Source organism: Mixophyes fleayi, chromosome 6 (genome assembly GCF_038048845.1).
Source record: "Mixophyes fleayi isolate aMixFle1 chromosome 6, aMixFle1.hap1, whole genome shotgun sequence".
NCBI classification, from domain to species: domain Eukaryota; kingdom Metazoa; phylum Chordata; class Amphibia; order Anura; family Limnodynastidae; genus Mixophyes; species Mixophyes fleayi.
Window position 1 is genome coordinate 119,904,346 of NC_134407.1, and position 18,079 is coordinate 119,922,424.

Below are 18,079 nucleotides of genomic sequence, written 5' to 3' on the forward strand. Positions count from 1 at the left end.
GAGGTTTGATCTATTGTTGAATAGAGTGTCAGTTGCTGTCTGACGAGGCAGGTGCCCAACTGGTGTACGATATAAGAGGCAGGTATACCGGGGCCAGAAACTGAATGAGTTTTCGCGACGTGCACCCAAGGGTAATCGCATCGCTTACGGGTTAGCTTTAAGCATTGCGATTGCACCGCACGGCAAGAAAAGCCGTGATTGTGACTTGGGAGTAACGGGGAGGAATTACGTTGGTAAGGCTGGTAATTGACTTTACCGGATGCTGCCAGTTGTAATAAACTCAACAGATTTTGTTGGAGAGTCAGGGGTGATCGAGGAGCTGATTACCCTTTAGTCCGCATTGATATTTCTGTATTAGGGGTCCTCGTTTAATACGAGAGGAAGCGAGTGGACGCGGCTTGTAGCAAATACGTCCACGGGCTGGTAAAATATCTCTAGCGGTAGTGTTGAAATTAGTGACAGGATATTGTGATATTTCTGGGACCCTATTGTTCAACATGGGTGCTAAGCAAACAATAGAGAAGGCCAAGGTACTGCCTAAGGAAGGGCCTATTGGTTCAGCAAGATTTCTCATGTGTAAGAAATATGGTGCATACGCAACTGCGTATTGCGACACGTGGGTCAAGATGAACAAAGATTGCCTTTGATTGCCAAGATTGATAGGCCTTTCCCAACAATAGGGAGTTTTAATGCAGAGGTACTAAATACTGTAAAAGATAAAGTATGGTTGATTAAGTCAACTAAAGTGAGGAAAAAAAATAATGATTGTTTGAAATTGTGGCAAATGGAAGGTAACACGTGGCAGAGCAGCGAATGCACAGTGGAAGTAAGCGTGGCAAAAAGCACGTGCATGGCGGAAGTAGCCGTTGAGAAGCGTGGCGAACTCAGCGCAAGCGCGCCCCCGCCACCTTATGTGGCGGGAGGGGTAAGTACAGCCATTATTAAAACTGAAAAAAGAGAAATTGCTAAGTTATATCCTGTTTTAAGTCAGTTTAAAACAAGTGTATCAGAAGATGAAGATGAACCCACTGTAATTTCAGCCATTGCTCATGCTGTTAATATGCTAGAGGTTCAGCGTAAGTATGGGAAAGGAGCAATGGCTGAGATAGGTGAGAGTAGTGTGACCACTAGGAATGATAGCATTCAAAATACTGAAACAGCAAATCCTGTAGTGTCTTCTGAAGACAGTGAACCAGTGGGTGCGTACCCAGTCCGCACAATATCAGTTCCCAATGGGAAGGCGGACAAGGATGGTGTAGTTCCTTTAAAGAATGTTACAATGCATTGTCCCTGGACTAGATCAGAATTACGTTCTATTATGACTGAATTCCCAGATCCTAGAAAAGAGTAGGCTAAGTGTCAGAAATTTGTTAAAGACTTAGGAAATGCACAGGAACCAACCAATAAGGATTGGCATGTAGTGTTGAGGGCGTGTCTTCCTCCCAATACTGACATACAAAAATGTAATAAAGATTGTTTGTTGGAAAAAGATGATACCTTGACGGATGAGATTAATCAAGAAAATATAGAACAAATTGTCAAACATTTAGCCATCTAATTTCCAGTAGTGGTAAACTGGAGTAAGATTTTCACCATAAAACAAAAAGATAGTGAAACTGCAGCGGACTATTTTGGTAGAGCTCTTGCATCAATGACACAGTTTACTGGGGTATCAGATATAAGGGAGAACCCACATCATAGGGAAGTAGCAGTAAAAGTACTGATGGATGGTTTAAAGGAAAACCTAAAGACAAGAGTACAAACCTCAACACCTGGTTGGAGGGGCAGTACGGTAGATTCTCTTAGAGAGATTGCTGTGGAACATGACAAAAATATTTTTAGAAAAAGGGAAGAAAAGAGTGACAAGTTGATGACGGTGAGTATACAAGCATTAGAGGGAATGCATACACGACCACCAGCATATAACCCACATGACAGGAAACGCAGAATGTTGAGATGTTATAAATGCAACCAGGAAGAACATATGAGAAAAGATTGTACAAAGGCAAGACATAAGTCTAATGAAGGGTCACATAGATATCCTCCAAGGAGGGATTCACATAGACTAGAAGACTCATACCTGCCCGCGCATGTTATAGCAGCAAATGCTGTGCGGGAAAGCAATAGCGCTAGGGGTCAGGTCATATTTGTAGCCTACAGCCAGTGAGGTTAACTGAGAGTCTGAGAGAAGAACCAACAATGATAGTTGACATAGCTGGTAGGAAACAAACTTTTCTTGTAGATACAGGGGCGGCCAGATCTGTGATAACCTCTCCTTTTAATCTACAGGTGACTAGTTTTTAGGAAACAAACTTTTCTTGTAGATACAGGGGCGGCCAGATCTGTGATAACCTCTCCTTTTAATCTACAGGTGACAAGTAAAACTATTCCAGCTATGGGGGTAACGGGAAGAGTGTTACATTATCCTCTAACTAAACCCGCTGAAGTTACTATCGGGCCCCTGCATACTAAGCATTCATTTCTCTTGGCTGCAGCGGCTCCTACTAACTTGCTAGGGAGAGACTTGTTATGTAAAATGGGATGTGTCATATACTGTACTTCAGATGGTGTGTTCCTAGATATACCCGAGAAGGTCGCGCATGAGGTACAGGATATATTGGACACCCCTCAAAGGTTAATGTTACACTCTACTGTTATAGAACAAAGTCCATCTCAAGTAAAGGGGATGTTGCTGGAAATACCCGGTTCACTATGGACCAGAGATGGACAGGACACTGGACTGATGGCAAACGTAGCCCCTGTCATGGTAAATCTAAAAAGTGGTAGGATAGCTCCAAAAATCCCACAGTATCCATTAAAACCAGAGGTGGAACTAGGGGTATTATCACTCGCCGGGTGTTCGGGCAGCGCACCCGACACCCGGCAGACTTACCTTTCCTCCGCGCTCCGCTTCCCGCTGGGCGCCGCCATCTTGGATCCGGATCTGCGCATGGGCAGACCCGGCGACTACACTGATTGTTCTGCTTCCTCCTCATTGGTCCTTCTCCTTGGCGGCAAAGTTTAAAAGGCACCTCCTCTCTTTCTTCAGTGTCTGTTCTTTGAGTCACCTCCTGGTGATAGAAGTGGCTTCCTGTTACCTTCCAGCTATTTACCTCCATTCTGGACTGCAGAGCTGAAGCTCATCTTCGGACATCTCCTCTACATTTGTCTTCAGAGCTGACGCTCACTCTACTGGACTCTCCGCCACATAGTGGCCTTCAGAGCTGACGCTCATTCTCCTGAACTTTACACCACATAGTGGTCTGCAGGGCTTACGCCCACTCTACCAGACGCTTCACCACATAGTGGTCTGCAGAGCTGACGCTCACACTACTGGACTCTCCGCCACATAGTGGCCTGCAGAGCTGACGCTCATCTCCGGACAACTCCTCTATAATTATCTTTAGAGCTCACACTCATTCTCCTGAACCCTACACCACTTAGTGGCCTGCAGAGTTACTGTCACTCACCAGACTGTGAGTGCTTCCTCCCGTGTGTTTAGGAACCGTGGCCGTCCACCATCCTGAGGGTCTGCGCATGCGCAGCCCTTTCAAACCTTCAGTACCTGTTCCTTTTAGTTAATTGGCTGATCAGGCAACACTCCCTATTTAAAGCACCTGAGTTCCATACCTCGTTGCCTGATCTTGGAGTCTCATTCCCCATGAGCCTCTGAAGGTGTTCCTGTGTTTCCTCGTGTATTCAGCTCTGCTGATTCCTGTGGTTTCCAGACCACTTCAACTCTCCTGTGGTTTCCAGACCACTTCAACTCTCCTGTGGTTTCCAGACCACTTCAACTCTCCTGTGTTTCATCGTGACTGTATTAGCTGATTCCTATCCGCTGCCTCCGTGCACTACAGTTATCAGCTCACTTCAACTCACCTGTGTTTCATCGAGACTGCACCAGCTGATTCCTATCCGCTGCCTCCGTGCTCAACAGTTCAACTCTCTTGTGGTTTCCAGACCACTTCAACTCTCCTGTGTTTCATCGTGACTGTATTAGCTGATTCCTATCCGCTGCCTCCGTGCACTACAGTGCAACTCACTTCAACTCTCCTGTATTTCATCGTGACTGTATTAGCTGATTCCTATCCGCTGCCTCCGTGCACTACAGTTCAACTCACTTCAACTCTCCTGTGTTTCATCGTGACTGTATTAGCTGATTCCTATCCGCTGCCTCCGTGCACTACAGTTATCAGCTCACTTCAACTCACCTGTGTTTCATCGAGACTGCACCAGCTGATTCCTATCCGCTGCCTCCGTGCTCAACAGTTCCAGCTCATCTCAACTCTCCCGTGTTTCATCGTGACTGCACCTGCTGATTCCTATCCGCTACCTCCGTGTACCTGCAGTGTCCTGCTTGCCGCTACCCTTCAGTTCTACTCATGTCTGCAGCCAGCTGATCCGCTCTCCGTGCTTCTACAGTGTTCCTACCTGTGTCAACTCGCCAGTCTGCATCGGATCAACGCCTCGCTGCTTTCATCTCGTCTAGACCATCTCTACTCTTCAGTGTTCTCCAGGTGTCCAGTTCTATATACTACTGCTTCCTGAGTATTTGTTTCCATCTCTGCTGGTCTACCTACCTGTGCGCTGCACCTACTTGATTACCGCTTCTACCCTCCTGGGACTTCGCATCCTGCCGGCCTCCAGCCATTCAGGTATCTCTGCACTCCTGTCTGACAGCCTGCTCCTGAACCATGGTATGCATACTTCTCATTGACTGTGTTGGTGTATTGCATATCTTGCTGGACTGAGTTGTTCTCCCCTGGAGTTTACTATCCGCTGAGACTATTGCCATCATTTGACTGTGTTACCTTTTGCCCGGATAGTTCCTGTGACTTTGTATTATTGTGCAGTGCTGTTCAGTCATTTATATATCGTGCATATCATCGCGGGATCAAGCTCAGTGTGCCCGTGTATACTCTGCATTACATTTCTCTCCCCGTGCTCCTCCTCACATATATATTCAGTGGTACAACTTGCTAGAGGCAGACCACTGTTCCCTGAGTCACCTGTTCCTGTATCCTTTCACTATAGCAGTGGTACAACTTGCTAACGCAGACCACTGACTTTCCCGGATACTTCCACCTGGATTCCATTCCTTCACCTAGACAGCGGTACAACTTGCTAACGCAGACCGCTGACTCTCATCACCTCCTCGTTGCTTCTGGACATTCCTCCTCACTATAGCAGTGGTACAACTTGCTACCGCAGACCACTGGCTACCCTCACGTTTTCTTTGTCCATTCAGTTCCTCGTGTACTATTACATATATATTACCAGTGCTGCTAGTCATAGACTTTCCACGAGCATTCTCTACCATCTGCTGTCTCCTGTTCCGTGATCACCCCGCTACCAGAGTACCATATTACCATCTATACTGCTCTGGTAAGTCCATCACCTGGTGATCCCTGGGTAAAGACTCCTAGTGCCCGTGACAATTACACCGAACTGCATCATCTTCATTGCCATTACTTATCGTATTGACCGCCCTTCCTACGGTACTACTGCCTGTAGTCTTCCCACGGACCTCCGTACAGTGCTCCAGTAGGGGCCGCGACCTGCGAGGTAGACGCAGCTAAGCCCATACCGCTTTGCGGCGGTTCCTGGTGAACACCGTCTCCTCGTTAGACTCCGCGCCCTGTTGGAGTAGTGCTAAACTGTTCGTATCCCTTGGTCTCGCTACATCTGCCGAGTCTCCACATAAGAACCGTGAGAGGTATATCCTGTTATTGAAAGGCTGTTACAACAGGGGATTTTAATTCATACATCAAGCACAGCAAATAGTCCCATTTTCCCTGTGAAGAAGAGTGGGAGGAGGGGCTATAGATTAGTCCAGGATTTCAGGGGAATTAATAAAGTTGTTGAGAGCCAATTCCCCGTAGTGCCGAATCCAGCTGTCATCCTCATGCAGATTCCATCGTCTGCTAGTCATTTTACTGTCATTGACCTATGTTCTGCTTTCTTCTCAGTCCCTCTTCACCCTGACTGTCAATACCTATTTGCATTCTCCTACCGGGGATTGCAATACACATGGACCAGACTTCCCCAGGGGTTCATTGACAGCCCCAGAATTTTCTCCCAAGCCTTACATGACTGTTTGCAATCCTTTCAACCCCGCAATGGGTCTATTCTAATTCAATATGTGGACGATTTGTTGCTGTGCTCTGATTCTTTTATGTCATGTTTACATGATACTAAATTGTTGTTGCTCCATCTCTCACAAACAGGGCACAAGATGGCAAAGGATAAATTACAGCCATGTCAGACTAAGGTCAAATACTTAGGACACTGCCACACCAAGGGGCTAAGACACCTGACAACCGACAGGATTGAGGCTATACAACACATGACTCTGCCGCAGAGCCAGAAGCAGATTCGTACCTTCCTGGGGATGTGTGGATACTGTACATCCTGGATCCCAGGTTTTTCTATTCTGGCATTACCATTGCAGGAGCTAGTCTCTTCCTCAAAACCAGAACGTGTTGTACACACAGAAGAGTCAGAGCAAGCGTTCTTTAATCTTAAAGATAGTCTGACTAGAGCACCTGCATTGGGAATACCTGATTATGAAAAGCCTTTTGAGCTATACTGTACGGAAGCTGATGGTTGTGCAGCAGGTGTCCTCACACAGAAACACGGTGACGCTAGTAGACCGGTAGCATACTACAGTGCACAATTGGACACTATGGCAAGATCCCTCCCAACATGTCTCAGAAGTGTAGCAGCAACTGCTCTTCTGGTAAGTAAAAGCGAAGACGTAGTATTAGGACATGATTCAACTGTCTATACACCTCATGCAGTATTAGCTCTGTTAAATTCAGCCCAAACCAGACATGTTTCTTCAGCTAGATTAACAAAGTGGGAACTAGCCCTGATGGCACCCTCAAACATCACCATCAAACGATGTAGCACCTTAAATCCAGCTACATACCTTCCATATGTGTCTCTAGAGACACAAAGGGTGGGAGGTGAGGAGACCCTGGTTGATGATGAGTTAGGCAAGAGTACTGACATGCATGATTGTATGGAACACCTGAACCAGACCTTTACTGCAAGGCCCGACATACGTGACACCCCCTTAGAAAATGTAGATTTTATGTTTTATACAGACGGGAGTTGTCATAGACAGACAGAGACGGGAGAGCTATGTACTGGTTACGCTGTGGTAGACGATCAGGATGTGGTAGAAGCTGAACCCCTTGGCCCACCTCACTCAGCCCAAGTGGCGGAACTAGTAGCATTAAGGAGAGCGTGTGAGTTGGCAGAGGGTAAATCAGCCAATATATATATACTGACTGTAGGTACACCTTCGGGGTAGTGCACTATTTTGGGGCCCTTTGGCGTCTTAGAAACTTTACGACAGCAGCAGGTACGCCAGTGGCACACTCACAATACATAAAAGGACTTTTGACAGCGATACAGTTACCCAGAACAGTAGCCGTCATAAAGTGCAAAGCCCATACCTTTGAAGAAGACCTAGGGCTAGATTTACTAAGCTGCGGGTTTGAAAAAGTGGGGATGTTGCCTATAGCAACCAATCAGATTCTAGCTGTCATTTTGTAGAAGGTACTAAATAAATGACAGCTAGAATCTGATTGGTTGCTATAGGCAACATCCCCACTTTTTCAAACCCGCAGCTTAGTCAATCTAGCCCCTAGTGTCATTGGGCAATAACAGGGCGGACGAAGCTGCTAAATGGGCAGCAGGGCAACCTATGACTGTATCGACCGAGACTTTGATGGTTTTTCAGACATTAGACATGCAGAAATTAATTGAAATGCAAGATTTGTGTTCCCTGCAGGAAAAGGCGGTCTGGAAGGCGAAGGGATGTGGTCAAGAGTACTCAGGACTCTGGAGGGATGGACAAGGTAAGCCTGTAGCTCCCCGAACATACTATCCAAGCCTGGCTGAAGCAGCACACGGTCTGACTCACCTGGGTAAAGAAGGTATGTGCAAACTGGTGAGAGCATACTGGTGTGCTCCTGGATTTTCCTCTCAGGCTGGTAAGAAGGCAATGTCATGTCTTACTTGTTTGAGGAAAAATGTCGGGAAAACTATTCCAACTGAGCCATCCCACATCCCTCCTACAGACGAACCTTTTCAGGTAATACAAATTGACTATATCCAATTACCACCGTGCAGGAATCTAAAGTATGTGTTAGTGTGTATTGATGTGTTTTCCGGTTGGGTAGAAGTATATCCGGCAGCCACTAATACTGCTGTGTTCACTGCAAAGAAAATTGTATAAGATTTTGTGTGTAGGTTCGGTATCCCTAGAATCATTGAAAGTGATAGGGGTACCCACTTTACTGGTGATATCTTCCAAAATATGTGTAAACTCATGGTAATCAGTAGCAGACTTCACACCCCTTAACGACCACAAGCCAGTGGTAAGGTGGAAAGAGTAAATGGTGCTATAAATAACAAGCTTGGTAAGATAATGGCTGAAACTGGGTTGGCATGGCCTGAAGCTTTGCCACTAGTCCTCCATAGCATCCGAACCACTCCTAGACCTCCTCTTAATCTGTCCCCCTTTGAGATACTGTTCGGACGACAACCTCATTTGATCGTGAGTCCGGGAGATGACTTAAAGTGTAATAATGAAGTGACTGTGCAATATCTTATAAAAATGAGCAGACAGCTGAAACAACAACAACAAAAACTCAAAATGCTGTCACCTGGTATGCCAGAAACAAATTGTCATGATGTTGAACCTGAGGACTATGTTATGATCCGCAATTTCTTACGTTCAGGTTGTTTAACAGACCGTTGGGAAGGCCCGTACCAAGTGCTGCTGACCAGTACTACATTACTGAAGGTTGCAGAGAGACACTTGGGTCCATTCCACCCACTGCAGGAGAGTTAATAACCAGGAGAAAGTGTGAGATAAAACTGAGATCGACGACACAGATCTGTCACTCGTAAATCTGTTCCGGGAGACCTAAGGCCCGCAGCCAAGACACCTGAGCCAGAGACGTTGCATCAGAACTATATTTCCAGCTATGGAGTGGCGGTTTTTGTTTTTCTTTTGTTCCAGGATTTTCCTTGTTTTTACTGTTTCTAGGACATTCTATTTTTGTGAAGGAGGGATGGAGGACAGAGGAAGGTTCTGGCAGTGATACGGATGAAATGGAAATCGAGGAAAAGTTATTAGAATACCCAGAGCAGTCCATTATTAAGCTTGGTCCAGGGGTTATGAAAAGGTCTGCTAGCTCGGGAACTTGTAGACAGTGTGAGGGGCTATTGTCTGATGAGTATTGTATCTGCAAGTTCTGTGACTCCCTAGTTGAAGAGAGATGCATCCAGCGATGTCAGTCCACCGGTAATCTGAATGTGGGCGGGCATCCTTTGGAGGATTATCACTCCCTGGTGGGTAAGGTGCTAAACCAAACTAAGTGCTGGGTGTGCTCTCACATGCCGTAGGGGCAGCATAACATAGGACTAGTGCCATTCCCATTAAACATCTCCGAAGTACTCAAATTGAGGGGTGGGGGGCCCATAGAGGGGAGGTACAATAACACTAGGTCCCCTAGTCTAACGCTTCGACAATACTCTGTAGACAGATCTTTGCTGTGTCTAAATATCTCTCATGCCAAGCGTCTGGAGATTTGGGAAGCTGACCTATCAGATCAGACAATGGCTCACCACGCTCATTTTGGAGGGAGACTGAGGCCACCAAGAAGCAGGAATGTTGATGGAAGTCACAAATTAGGGCTTGTAACCAAACATAAGAAAGTATCCATTGGCAAAAGTCTATAGATAATTGTAAAAATGTCATCCATGCTGACACGTGTCTTGAGCAAATGGAGACACTAGGCATGGGTAGTTTTATTGAAAATCTGTGTGATATAATTAATGGACATACCGTCCTTTATGTTCTCCCTGATGATGTGTACTTTGTTTGTGGGAGGAAAGCTTATTCCTGGATGACTCCGAGTTCCAAGGGCTTGTGTTTCTTAGCTAAACTGGTTCCTGAAATCATGACTATTACTCATGAAGAAATGGTTGGTATTCACAAGACTACATCACCACCATACATACACACACAGTATGAACAAGAAATATGATTCATGGTGAGGAGCCCATAGCTGCAAAATTGATTAGTGAAACTGCTGGGTTTCAAGTTATGGATGCTCTAGATCTCACCAGGACCGCTCGGGGAACATTAAACTTTAAATATAACCTAGCTAAATTAATAGATAATATCACCGAGATGTATGATGACACTTTCAGGTATACTGGAAGGGAGCTACAAGCGTACAAGAAGGAGTTGGTGCAACATAGACTGGTAGTAAATTATCTCACCTCTATTACTGGTGGGTACTGTGTGACGTTGGCCACCCAGTTTGGTGTCAAATGTTGCACGTACATCACCAATAATACAGATGACCCTAAGGAGGTTATAGACCGGAAGATGGATGAAATTCTGCAACTGAAATGGGAATTTTGAAGGAACCATAATTCTTCGTTATACGAGGTCGGGGAAAAGGTGGCGGGTTGGTTCTCGTGGTTGAACCCTGTGAAATGGTTCTCTGGTCTGGGGGAGTGGCTACAGGAAATGGTTGCTAGTGTAGGTAAGCTCCTTTTTCTTATACTGGGTGTCATCTTAGCAATTGGTTTATGTGTCAAATGTGTTCCTACTGTGTTGAAGTGTGGAAACCAGTCTTCTGGGAGTAACACTGAGAAAGAGACTGAAAGGGTGGTGCAAGATACCGAGATCATGGTATGTGAAGAAGTGTTGTATAACCCTGAACTTGAAACGGTGATTAGGTGATAGTTTATTACACTATCAAAGGGTGGAGCTGTCGAAGTCAGCAAATTGGATAAAGTCATTTCAATTAAAATCGAGCAAACTTGGTTGTCTTTGTTTGAAATGAAGCGTACGGCACGCTACGGCATGAAAGGGCACGCTACGGCATGGAAGGGCGTACGCAGCTGCAACACGTGGCAACAACAGTATTTAGTCTTTTACATACATTCGCACAAACACGCACACTTGTAAAATAGTACACATTAATGGTAGTTGCAACACATAGTCATTTATGTCGAAATATAGTAGTATTTATGTGTAATAGTATAAGTTATATGTATATCAGTAAAACATGGTACACGTTGAAGGAATCAAGTCATGTGTGGTATCATACTAATCCCTTTCGCATTTGCGACTGTCCGGTTCACTCTGCAAAGGAATCGCAGAGTGCATATGCAAGTTATTAATGTTAAGGAATTATGGACTATTATGATGAGAAATCTTGGCGGGAAGATCAGAACCAATCCCCTGGAGAGATGACCCCCTGCTTTGGATTCCTGAGCTTAAACTAGCTTGTGATCTGCAAACCCCTGGACCCTCCTGATGCCTGGACCAATAGAAGCCAGCCACACCTTTGCATTGTTTTACTGTATCTCTGTTTGCATATAAGCAGCAGCTCCTCATCCAGAGTTCAGTCACCTAGACCACAGACTTCAGGACTGAATGACTGTACACTGGATCCAGAGCGCCTGCGATAAGTAACGGCTGTACTTACTATTATTTTGCTTAGATATATACTGCTACTTTTTGAGAATAAATCTTTGTGCGTTGGAAACACAAATCGAGATTCGACAATTGTTATTGGATAGCGACAAAACGCTCATAACAAGGGTTACTCATACCTGTCCAGAGCAGCTACCCTTTCCTTATCGGGAATTTCATGATGTTTTTTCCAAGAAGGAAGCAGATATTCTCCCTCCTCACCGGGAGTACGATTGTGCTATTGATCTTGTCCCAGGTTACAAATTACCCAAGGGAAGATACTACACCCTGTCTATTCTGGAAACACTAGCCATGGAATCGTATGTAGAGGCGAATCTACAGAAAGGCTTTATTAGGCCTTCCAAGTCACCTGCAGGAGCAGGCTTCTTCTTTGTGGCCAAGAAGCATGGCAGCCTGAGGCCCTGTATTGACTACCGAGGGTTGAATAAGATAACTATAAAGAATACTTACCCTTTGCCACTTATTTCGGTCATCTTTGATCAGCTTAAAGGAGCTAGGATCTACTCAAAGATTGACCTTCGTGGAGCATACAACTTGATTCGTATCCGTAAAGGCGACGAATAGAAAACGGCCTTCAATACCCAAACAGGCCACTACGAATAACTTGTCATGCCTTTTGGCCTCAGTAACGCTCCAGCCATTTTTCAAGACTTAAGTAACGATGTCCTTCGTGAATTTCTGGGCTCCTTTGTAGTAGTCTACTTAGACGACATCCTGATCTACTCCCACTCACTAAAACATTGTGAACATGTACAACAAGTTCTTCTGAAACTCCGCCATCACCACCACCGCTAAGTTGGAAAAATGCGAGTTCGACGTTTCCACAGTCACATTTTTCGGGTATGTCATTTCCTTGGAAGTTTTCGCCGTGGACCCCGAAAAGGTACAGGCCATTCTCGACTGGGTGCGACCCTCAAATCTCAAAGCAATACAAAGGTTCCTGGGGTTTGCTAACTATTCTAGAAGATTTAGCAGTTCCTTTTCTACTTTTTTTGCTCCTATTACAGCCTTGACCCGCAAGGGAGCTGATGCGAAGATCTGGCCTCCAGTCGCTATTTCTGCCTTCGAAGCCTTGAAACGTGCCTTTGTGTCAGCACCTGTTCTGAGACACCCAAATCCGGACCTTCCATTCATCATCGAAGTGGATGCCTCAGATGTAGGTGTGGGAGCAGTGCTATCCAAAAAAGACTTGGGAGACCATCGCCTTCACCCCTGTGCCTACTTATCTCGAAGATTTTCTTCCGCCGAGGAACATTACAATGTTGGCAATTGGGAGTTGTTGGCCGTCCAGTGGGCATTGGAAGAATGGCGCAACTGGCTTGAAGGTGCAAAACATGTAATCACAGTATACACCGACCACAAGAACTTGTCCTACATATGTCCTTGGGTATGCTAATCTCAACCATGGTGTTAAAATATCATGTACCAGCTCTTTTACCGGGAAACATTTATTATATATATAAATGTATATACATACATATACATACATTTATATATATAAATGTATATACACATTTAAATGGTTATCAATTAATTCTAAACTATGCTGTTTAGGAAGAATGGTTCCTCAGTTTTATACAGTATTGTACGATGAGTTGCAAAAGATATTATTAATAAAAATATGTTCTACTCATTAATAAGTCAGTAAGACATAAGGCTGGTATAAATATTCATCATTATCATCATCACCATTTATTTATATAGCACGACTAATTAACTCCTTCACATCCGTCCCTGCCCCATTGAAGCTTACAGTCTAAATTCCCTAACACAGAGAGACAGAGAGAGAGAGACTAGGGTCAATTTTGATAGCAGCCAATTAACCTACTAGTATGTTTTTGGAGTGTGGGAGGAAACCGGAGCACCCGGAGGAAACCCACGCAAACACGGGGAGAACATACAAACTCCACACAGATAAGGCCATGGTCGGGAATTGAACTGCTGTGAGGCAGAAGTGCTAACCACTTAGCCACCGTGCTGCCCATAATATTGATAATATGTTTTCTTCTGGAAATTATGGATTTATGACTAATCAATATGAAATTGAACGTTTGTCAGGATTTAATTGATAATGTGACTAGAATTTAATATGATACCTTTCGTTATGTTGGACTTGAATTACAGGTATTTAAAAATGAACTTTTACAACATTGAGTAGTTTTGGACTATTTAACGGCTCAAACAGGAGGATAAAGTTTAATCCTTGAGACTGAACTTGGAGTCCATTGTTTATTACTTAATCAACGATACTTCCAATCCAGAAACTGTAATTACATGTTATATAAACAACTACCAATAATATGAAGAAAGATTTTGATGACAAAATTATTATAAAGACTTTTAAAATGATTCATCATCAACATGGTTAAATCCAAGCATATGGTTCTTTGGACTTGGAAAGTGCTATCTAACCTAATGTATATTTACATTAAATTTATTGTGATAATAATTGTGGAAATGTTGTTTATGTATTCTTGTTTAAGGTATGGTTTGTGTTGTATACAAATATTTGCGAAAGCTAAACCAATCCGAGAACATCAGTGCTGACAGAAATATATACTCCCATTCAATTAATTATAGTCACATGAAAAAGTACCTTTTTATGTGTTTATAAAAGGGTGGCACTGTTGAAGTAATAATTAACAAAAACCCTATATTACCAATTAGTTCAATAGAATGAACCAAGGAACTTTTATGTGTTTGTGCTTTTAATGGAATGGAAAAACACATATTGCACAATACAGAGAAAAACAACAAGAGACATGTTTTTAGTAAATTTCCATTATTTCACAATCGTCGAATAAGGCCAAAGAAATATTTGCTCCAAATAAAGTCAAGACGACCCTTCCAAAAGACCCCTCCAGGAACATGTCACTTTAATGCTAGAGACTTTGAGTGCCAGCAGTGATGTATGCAGGGAAGGTGTGTTTTAAAGTAATGATGAGTAACATTTTCTATAAAAGAATGATTTAATCAAATATAGATTGTCAATTGGCATTTGAGACCCTGGGTTTATGTCTGCTTCGTCCAGTATGGCTGTATCTATGCATAATATCTTTTTAATAAAAAATAGAAATATTATATTTTGGAAACCTACTCATCTCATTCATTATTTTAAGAGAAGAATAGAAAAATCTTATACACTCTGTTTCCCAAGAACCGAACACACCCGAACTTAGCAGATCCGAGTACCGAGCCAATCCGGTTCGGTACTTTTACGCCCCTTGAAATTGAAAATGAAGCAAAACGTCATTGTTACATCTTCGGATCTCGTGAGTTTTGGATTCTATAAATACTGCCCTCCACGGCAATCCGGCGCCATTTTACAGAGGGACACAGAAGGGTTAGCACAGTTCTTGGCAGTCTCTAGAGCAGTTGGGCAGCATCATAGGTAGAAAAGAAAGAGGAGGGGTAGCAGTGTTCTTCAAAGTCTCCAGTGACATTAAGGAGAGCTCCAATGCTAATTGTCATTGCTGAAATAGAATTAATAGATCTGGCAGGCTTGGTCTTCTAAATCTGCAGTCACATTGTACTGTGTTATATAGGTAACACACAAAGAGGAGAACTCCATTGCTAATTGTCATTGCTGAAAAACAAATATTAGGGCTGGCAGTATTGGTGTAAATCTGCAGTCACATTGTACTGTGTTATATAGGTAACACACAAAGAGGAAAGCTCCATTGCTAATTGTCATTGCTGCAATAGAAATACTAGGGTTGGCAGGCTTGGTCTTCTGAATTTGCTGTCAAATTGTACAGTGTTATATAGGTTACATACAAAGAGGAGACCTCCATTGCTAATTGTCATTGCTGAAATAGAAATACTAAGGCTGGCAGGCTTGGTCTTCTGAATTTGCAGCCAAATTATACTGTGTTATATAGGTTACACACAAAGAGGAGAGCTCCATTGCTCCATGGCTAATTGTCATTGCTGAAATAGAAATACTAGGGCTGGCAGGCTTGGTCTTCTGAATTTGCAGTCAAATTGTATGGTGTTATCAAAATGGATTCACAGCAGTACACAGAAGAGCAGGAGCACCAAGCAGCTGCTGGCACCAGTCATGATGATAGTAATCCCTCTACGCCATCTGGTAAAGCCTATTTTAAAGTGCATAGTGTTTGTAAGTCAGGGAAACAAAAATGTAAAAAAACACCTTTCACCTTGTTAAGAAAAAAAGACCTGTAATCCAGGCAAAGATATCTGCAGAAAAAAATAAAATTTACACACGCAGCGGCAAGGAAAGAATGAGGCCTTCGCCTTTCTCTATGAGTGCTAGTTCTGCGACTGTCACTGAGGCATCTTCTTGTAAGGTCAGTTGTGACCAAGCAAGACCTTGTCATTAGGACTCCATAAGTGGTGTCCAAATACTTTTACGTTTAAAAGCCAAGCTTTAAGAAAACAGTAAGGCATTAGAGAAAAATGTATGTTCAGAAATGACACAAATCCCTGAGAGTCTATCCACGAGTACTATGTGTAATCCTGACCATTCTGATAGTGTACCCATAAAGAAGGCCCCTTTCACCATTTCTGCAGATGTGTGCATGAACAGCCCCAGTGTAGCCGGTGATACACAAATTGACGATGCCACTTTGGAATTGCAACAGGATGAGGGGGATATTTGTGTAACCGACCAGGGAGCTAATGAGGATGTTGATGAAGATGATGTTGTTTGTGTAAGTCCTGCACCGGTGGAAGAAGTTCTTGCACGTGATAAGAAGGAGGCCATTGTCATGCCTGGATATAAGACCAAAAAATCCACCTCTTATGTGTGGAATTATTTTTACCCAAATCCCGACAACAGTTGTCTAGCCATTTGTAGTGTATGTAAAGCCACAGTCAGTCGAGGTAGGGACCTTAATCATCTAGGAACCTCATCCATGTTACGCCATTTGAAGCGAGTTCATGGCAAGCTGTTGGGAAAATTGGAACCATATGCTAAAAAATAGCAACTAGCAGTCCTTCATCAGCTAGGTCCCTTCTGTCAGCTGGATCCCGACACCTGCAATCTATACCCACAACACCGTCCTCATCAGTATCCTCAGTAGCGATCGGAGTTAGTCTTGCATCCAAGTTGCTAAAGAAAGATGACTCCTCCACTATCCTGGATTCCTCAGAAGCATTCTTGAACATTAATCCCACTGCTGCTGCTGCTGCTGGGAGTGAATATTCATTCCAGAAGCAGACCAAGAAGAAGACTACTAGTAGTTTACAATAATTGACTGTTAAACAATCCTTTGCAAGAGGAAGCAAGTATGAAAGCTGTCGCCCAGTCACCAAGCGGATCACAGACCCCATGGGGACTATGCTAGTATTAGATCTGCGTCCAATATCCACTATTAATGCAGCTGGTTTTAGACAGTTACTTGAGGTCTTGTTTCCCAGTTACCAAATTCCATCACAACACCATTTCACTATAAAAGCTATTCTTCACCTCTACCAGAAGGTTCGTAAAAATGTAATTATTGGGCTACAAAATGAAATTCTACCCACTGTACACTTAACCACAGATAGGTGGACAAGCGGAACCGGGCAAACTAAAGATTATATGACTGTGACAGCCCACTGGGTTGGTGATTCGCCTTCACCAGCAGGAACAGCAGCAGCACAAACCCAAGTACGTCACATTTGTCAGAGGCAGGCTACTCTGTGTATCACCGGCTTCACTAAGAGCCATACAGCTGACAATCTATTACAAAAACTAATGGATGTCATTGCAACATGGCTTATTCCGCTTGGACTCTCCTCAGGATATGTCATTTCTGATAACGCCACCAATATTGTGAGAGCATTACAGCTGGGTGAATTCCATCACATTCTCTCTTTTGCTCACACAATAAACTTGGTGGTGCAGAGCTTTTTAAAAAAAATGACAGGGACGTGCAGGAGATGCTGTCTGTGGCCCGTAATATATCTGGACATTTCCGGCATTCAGCAACAGCATGTAGGAGATTGCAACAGCTACAAGAGCAATTTCATTTGCCCTGCCACCAAATGAAACAAGAGGTGGTGACAAGGTGGAATTCCACCCTATATATGCTTCTGCGGATGGAGGAACAGCGAAAATCCATCCACGCTTACTCCACAAGCCATGACATTGGGAAAGGAGGAGGGATGTATTTTGCTCAAGCGCAGTGGAGAATACTTTCCATGTTGTGGAAGGTACTGAAACCATTTGAAGCAGTCACCTGTGAAGAGAATTCGGACACTGCTAGCACAAGTCAAGTGATTCCCTTAATTCGACTTTTGGAAAAGCAGCTTGATAAACTGAAGGAGATTAAACAAAGCAATAAGGCTAAGTATGTGGGACTTGTAGATCAAGTACTTTATTCGCTTCGCCAGGATCCAAGAGTTATCAAATTCATGAAATCAGATCACTACATTTTGGCGACTGTGCTTGATCCTCGGTTTAAGAGCTATGTCTTCTCTTTGTTTCCATCTGACCCAGATCTGAAGAGATGCAAGGAGCTCCTATTGGGCAAGATGACAGCATGACAGGATGGCATCTCTTCCTTCAGTTTCTTACTCAACTGATGCTAGAAAAAAACT